Here is a 7,513-nt window from a genome sequence, read left to right as displayed (position 1 = left end):
TCTGTTTGGCTTGCCGGAGATCGCAATGTTGGTCCAACTTCCCAACTCCTTGTAGAGGCCAAGTTCACGGCAAGAACCTACAGCTTCATGCAGATGGGAATGATGCAAGATGCGATCCTATCTATATGCATATGCAAGTGCTCATGAAATGCTCTTGGGATGCTCATGCATGCATGCAACTTGGTCGGGGGCCCCCAATGCTTCGTTTATTTCTCTATTGCTCCGGGTCATCGCCTGGCTTTGTACAAGGGGTTACATGCAACTGAGGCAAGGCCTGTACAAAAGGGTGGCTACCGAGAAGGGCCGACAGCCGCGCCTTACGGGTAGAACTTGCGGAGATGCTCAATATTCCATGAGTGTTGCAATTGAATGCCATCTCCAGTCTCTAGACGGACCACGCCAGGTCTGGTGACTTGTACTACCTGGTAAGGGCCTTCCCACTTCGGCGTCAACTTGTTTGTACCCTTTGCAGATGGAACGCGCCTAAGGACAAGGTCGCCTTCCTCCAAACACCGGGCATGAACCCTGCGGCTATGATAGTGACACAGGGCCTGCTGATAGCGTGCAGCACGTGTAGCAGCCCGAAGATAGTTCTCCTCGAGTAGCACAGCATCGTCACGTCGGTGCTGATCTTGTGCTAATTCATCGTAAGCAAGCACTCGAGGCGACACGTAAATTAGTTCCGTGGGGATTACTGCTTCTGCCCCATAGACTGCGGAGAAAGGAGTCTACCTGGTAGCTCGATTTGGTGTCGTTCTGAGGGACCAGAGAACTACCGGTAGCTCATCGATCCACCGCCTGCCATGCTTCTGTAGTGTATCAAAGGTTCTTGTCTTGAGTCCACGCAGCACTTCATCATTCGCCCTCTCAGCTTGCCCATTGCTCCTGGGATGTGCAACAGAGGCAAATGAGATCTTGCATCCGAGGGCATGAACATACTGCATGAAGGCGCGGCTCGTGAACTGGGTGCCGTATGCGGATCCGAGCATTAAATGATGTAAAGTACTTGGATACATAGAGTCATTACACATAATTTGTGATTTTACTATGGATATCAATCCTTAATTCGGCCACTCGTGCCCGCATTAAGGCTCGGGGGCTACTGGGCTTCGGGCTTATTATTTACAAATATTAAAGGGGCACATCGATCCCCTGATCTGGTGTTGCCACCCGACCAGTGTCTCAGGGGCTACTGCATTGCCTGTCCAATGCAGAAAATTTTATGTGCAATATAGTTTCCGAGGAGATTTTGATCCTCAGGTTGGTCGGCCGCACCCAACCTGAGTCTCGAGGACTGAGCACACCGCATTTAGTGTCTCGAAGTATTCTGCCGAGCTAGGACTTGATCCTCAGGCCGATTTTGCAAATCAACCTGAGTCTCAGCGTCTACTGGGATCAGTGGTCTTACGTCATCCTTCAGGTGCATCTCGGGTTTTAGATTGATACCCACCTTGAGGGCTACTGGCTATATATCTCGGTAGAGAATAAATTGCACCAATCAAAAATATTGACAAAAATTGGCCCACATTCGGGGTGGTGCACCACCTCGGAAGCAGTCTGGCATAAAGCTCGGACGCTAGTGGCTGGCTCCATAGAGGGCATTTCCAGCATTAAGCTCGGCTAAACTCCTTCAAACTTCTTTGAACCAAGGTGATTTACGACACCTCGGATACAGTACGGCATTGGAGCTCGAATACATAGTCCGGCATTGGAGCTCGGATATAGTCCGGCGTTGTAGCTCGCATACATAGTCCAGCGTTGGAGCTCGGATACATTCGGGCGTTAGAGCTCGGAAGCGGTCCGGCGTTGTTGATCGGCTGCAAAAGATACCTCGAATGCAGTCCGGCGTTAGAGCTCGGACACAAGAGGACGCTGCCGCCCGGGAACAACTTCAAACCCGAGGTGTGGCATAAAAATAACAAGGCATTGATATAGGCCAGAAACTTAAAGGGGCTCCTCGGATACCCGACGTGTAAACTCGTCGAATGCATTTCGGCGATCCTCAAGATCGAAGATGAGAAGATTTGTTGAACCAGTTTTCAAGACCGACAACCGAAGATGGAGAACAGTTCGGAAGAATCGAGGAGCGTCCCTAACTAGAAGACCGGTTCAGGGGGCTAGACGGTGTCCTGGACTAGGGGGTACTCAACACGTCATCTCCCGATCTGTTAGATTGGGCCGAGGACCCCCATGGCCGTATACTCATGGGCCAGTTCGGACAGCTGCCGCATACATGGAAGATTCCACAAGACTTGGCGATCAAGACAATGACTCCTCCCCACCAGTGTATTCGGCTAGGACTCTTGTTATACTAGGCCTCTGGTGCATTATATAAACCGAGACCAGGCTACTCGATAGAATATATACAATAATCATACCATAGGCTAGCTTCGAGGGTTTAGCCTCTCTGATCTCGTGGTAGATCAACTCTTGTACTACCCATATCATCAATATTAATCAAGCAGGACGTAGGGTATTACCTCCATCAAGAGGGCCCGAACCTGGGTAAACATCGTGTCCCATGCCTCCTGTTACCATCGATCCTAGACGCATAGTTCGGGACCCCCTACCCGAGATCCGCCGGTTTTGACACCGATAATGGGTATTTCATCCTCTGCCAAACTGTTGAGAGAAGCACGAAATTAAGAGAGAAGTCACTCCTGCTTTCTTCGTGGGCAGGCAAGACACGTCTCGGCACTTTAAAGGTTGCATGTTCAACAGATGGAGATGATAAATGTAGCTCTAGAGTTGATGATCTCGCTCGCCATGAACCACCATCCCAGGTGCTTGCTTTAACTTCGTGGTGTCATATGTAGTTGTATGTTGCATATGGTGTCTAGCTTGTATTCGAAAGGCCAAAGTTAGTCTTTATTAAGATAAGGAAAGATATTTGTTTTACATGAACTACCATCCCGGGAGCACCAGAAGCCAAATAGCTAGTCGGGGCACTGGCCAAGCCAGTCACAAGCCCAGCACAGATATGCATCACCTGCAAGCCAACTAAAAAGCCATGATGATGGCGAAGCAGCCCGCCTCCCACCAGGCTCTCAAGTCTTCGACGATCATGCTCACCACTCCAGCCGGGTCTCTAGCTTGTATTGCTTCCAATTTGGTTAAATTGCATCTGCTTAGCTTACACATTATACCTTTGAATATGACATGCCTTCCTGTTTTTGGTACATACTACTACATCTGTCTATTAACCATGTTCTTACATCAAACTAATGTTCTTGTGTATCCCTCATCAATCACTTATGATGAGACAGTCAGTCCTGTGGATTACTGTGAGAAAAGATCCTCTTTTAAAGAATGCAGTGTCAGCCTCCCCACATGATTCTCAAGAAACAACAATGCTAGATGAAGATAGTCAATGTAGCTTTGTAGTTAATGACCGCATTTTCCCTACACCACCATCGCAGGTGCTTGCTCTAACTTGGCAGCGTGATATGTGGTTGCATGTTGCATATAGTGTCTAGATTGTAATTCTTCCTATCTGGTTAAATTCCATGTGCTATTCTGCTTAGTTTATACATTATACCTGTTAATGTGACATGCCTTCATGTTTTTCGTACATAGTACATCTGTCTATTAAGCATGTCCTTACATAGTGATATTCGTTGCATCTTTCATATGGTGTCTAGCTTTCATTGCCTCTAATTTTTTGAAATGTCTTCTGCTTAGTTTGCACATCATAGATGTGAATATGCAATGTTGTCCTTTTTTCTTACACATTCAATCATCCTATCATGCGGTCGCCTTACATTAAAGTGGTGCTCGTCAGCATCCTACATCAATGAGTTCTGGAAAGAAATTTTTTATTCATTTTTCTTGTGGGTTTCACTTGACAAGGCAATAAAATTAAGAAAGAGGAAGGAAAAAATTAAGGCAGGGACTGATTGCGGTCTTTCGGTGAAACTGGCATCCCAGGTGCTTTCTCTAGCTTGGCAGTGTGATATTGTCTTGCATGTTGCATACGGTGTCTAGCTTGTATTGCTTGTAATTTGATTAAATTACTTCTTAGTTTACACAAATAGTTGTGAATATGCCATGTCGTCCTTGTATCATGTGTTTGCCTGTTGGCCTTACATCAAGGTAGTGATTGTCAGTATCATGCATGAATGAGTTCTGAAGAGTGAATTTTATTGCTTTTTCTTGTCAGTTTTACTTGACAATGCAAAATCAATAAAGTATAAGGAAATTAGCAAGGTAGTGGATAAAGGTGCTCCTTCCAAACAACAGAAACGGAGGGCCTCTCCACATTCTACTCCGCCACCCCAACAAGATTTGGAAGACAACACATGCATAGACACTCAACATAGTTGTGCTGATGATGAGCACGTCTCCCCTTGTCCACCATCACAGGTGCTCCCTCTAACATGGCACTATTATATGTGGTTGCATGTTGTGTATGACTAGCTTGTATTGCTTCTAATTTTGTTGAATTGCATCTGCTTACTTTACACATTATACTTGTGAATAAGACACGTGTTCCTGTTTCTAGAATATACAATATCTGTCTATCACACCATGTTCTGACATCAAAGTACCACTGTTGTATAACCTGCAACAATCACTTTTCAGAAGACACATTTAACTTTGGAGTCTGATATAGTTTACATCTCACGTTATTTTCTAGCTTGTACTACTAATTTGTTGAAATGGCACTAATGACGAGACAATTTTAACTTGGTAGAGTGATATTCGTTGCATCTTACATATGGTGTCTAGCTTGCATTGCATCTAATTTGTTGAAATGCCTTCTGCTTAGTTTACACATCATAGCTATGAATATGCAATGGCAGTAATGACGAGAGACCTTTAACTTGGTAGTGTGATGTTGTTTGCATCTTGCATATGATTTATTTCTTGTGCTGCTTCACATTTGTTTAAATGCCAATTATGACGAGACACTGCTAACATGGCAGAGCGATATTTGTAGCATCTTTCATATGGTGTCTACCTTCCATTGCATTGCTTCTAATTTATTGAAATGCCTTCTGCTTAGTTTACACATCATAGTTCTGATTATCTCATGCCGTCCTATTTTTCGTTTGTATCACACATCAATTTATCCTGAAGAACTAAATTTTTATTCCTTTTTCTTGTCGGCTTGACTTGAGATGGCAAAGAGAAAGAGGAAGGGGCACATAATGGCAGGGGATGGTGTTAGTACTCAGCCATTGTTCGATGTCGTCAAGATATGCATGGTTTTGAAACCATACGATCAAACTGCTATGTTGTTCAGGAGCCGAGGAGAAATGAAGGCGAAGGTTATGGTGCTCCATCGGATAGTACAATATGAAAACGTAACAATCAGGTCAAATGAACTGAGCTTCTGAACTTCTGGTTGTGCATTTATCTGCCGGACTATTAACTTTTATGCCAACCTTCCTTTTGTTTTATGGTTGTAATTTGTTTTGTTGCGATACAATTTTTTTCTTAACATGCAGCCACCGGCTCAAGAAAACAGCAAGCCATTTTTGTATAGTGTAGGGTGTTCCCTATATTTGTACTGGTGGCGAACTTTGATTCCCAATGGATGTAATCAGTGCAATCGCCTTAATAGCCTAGCGTTAGTTTTTGGCCTATTTATTTCCCTAGTCTTCTTTTTCCTTGGTTTCTTAGTGGCCGTAACAACCATGGGGCATATAAGGACCGTGGTAACCTTGAGCCTGCTACGGGCCGTAGGATCCATGGGCATCCTACGGGCCATCGGATAAATGGGCCTCCTACGGGCCGTCGGATAAATGGGCCTCCAATGGGCCATAGATTCAGTGGGCATCGGGCCATCGGATAAATGGGCCCACATGGGCCATAAACGGGCGTAATTGGTATCGGGATAGCATGGTAACAGGTCGTTAACAGGCCGGAAGACAGCAAAGGCTTAATTCCATCACGGGCATAACGGGTCATTAATGGGCCAGAAAGTAGGATGGGCTGGAAACGGCGCAACGGGTTAACAAGCCACAAACGGGCGATTCTAACCACCGGCCAAATTTGTCCCATCAGGGGAACATGCTAGTAATGTGCCAGAAGTAATTGAGGGCCAGAAAGGAGCCCAAGAATGTATGGGCCGTCAGTAGGACGAAAGCTGGAAACGGGCCATGTGAATCATGGGCCGTTACTGGGCATATAGAAATTTATTGTTTATCATGGGCCAAAGTCACTGCAGCCAATTGAAGGGCCCAAAGATATGAAAGGCCTCGTATGGGCTGAAAGACATCATGAGCCATACATGGGCCAAAAATGAAATTGGCTGGTATTATACTGGACGGCCCACATGACGCTATTGGGCCGATTTCAGGAACGCCATAACGGGTCGTGAGTTACCGGGCCATAAAATGGGCTATATGCGAACAGACTGTTAACAGGCTTTTCATGGGCCGACCCGCTAGTTTTTGACCAAGTCAAGCGGGCTGGCCTTTGCGCATGTCGACATATTGCTACCTCTTGAGCATGCGTTGGTTTCCCTTGAAGAGGAAAGGGTGATGCAGCAAAGTAGCGTAAGTATTTCCCTCAGTTTTTGAGAACCATGGTATCAATCCAAAAGGAGACAACATGCAAATCGCCTAGTACCTGCACAAACAATCAAGAACCTTGCAACCAACGCGATAAAGGGGTTGTCAATCCCTTCACGGCCACTTGCAAAACTGAGATCTGATAGAGATAATAAGATAAATATTTTTGGTATTTTTGTTGTATAGATTGGAAAGTAAAGATTGCAAAATAAACGCCGACAGAAATTGGCTAGTTGACGGGAAACTAATATGATGTAAAATAGACCAGGGGCCATAGGTTCACTAGTGGCTTCTCTCATGATAGCATATATTACAGTGGGTGAACAAATTACTGCCGAGCAATTGATAGAAAAGCACATAGTTATGAGAATATCTAGGCATGATCATGAACATAGGCATCACGTCCGTGTCAAGTAGACCGAAACGATTCTGCATCTACTATATTACTCCACGCATCAACCGCTATCCAGCATGCATCTACAGTATTAAGTTCATAAGAATAGAGTAAGGCATTAGGCAAGATGACATGATGTAGAGGGATAAATTCAAGCAATATGATATAAACCCCATCTTTTTATCCTCGATGGCAACAATACAATACGTGCCTTGCCACCCCTGCTGTCACCGGGAAAGGACACCGCAAGATTGAACCCAAAGCTAAGCACTTCTCCCATTGCAAGAAAGATCAATCTAGTAGGCCAAACTCAACTGATAATTCGAAGAGACTTGCAAAGATATCAAATCATGCATATAAGAATTCAGAGAAGAACCAAATATTGTTCATAGATAATCTTGATCATAAACCCACAATTCATCGGATCTCGGCAAACACACCGCAAAAAGTATTACATCAAATAGATCTCCAAGAACATCGAGGAGAACTTTGTATTGAGAACCAAAGAGAGAGAAGAAGCCATCTAGCTAATAACTATGGACCCAAAGGTCTGTGGTAAACTACTCACACATCATCGGAGAGGCTATGGTGTTGATGTAGA

The sequence above is a fragment of the Triticum dicoccoides genome, chromosome 3A, assembly GCF_002162155.2.
Source record: "Triticum dicoccoides isolate Atlit2015 ecotype Zavitan chromosome 3A, WEW_v2.0, whole genome shotgun sequence".
NCBI lineage: Eukaryota > Viridiplantae > Streptophyta > Magnoliopsida > Poales > Poaceae > Triticum > Triticum dicoccoides.
Note: the sequence above shows the minus strand (reverse complement) of the source record.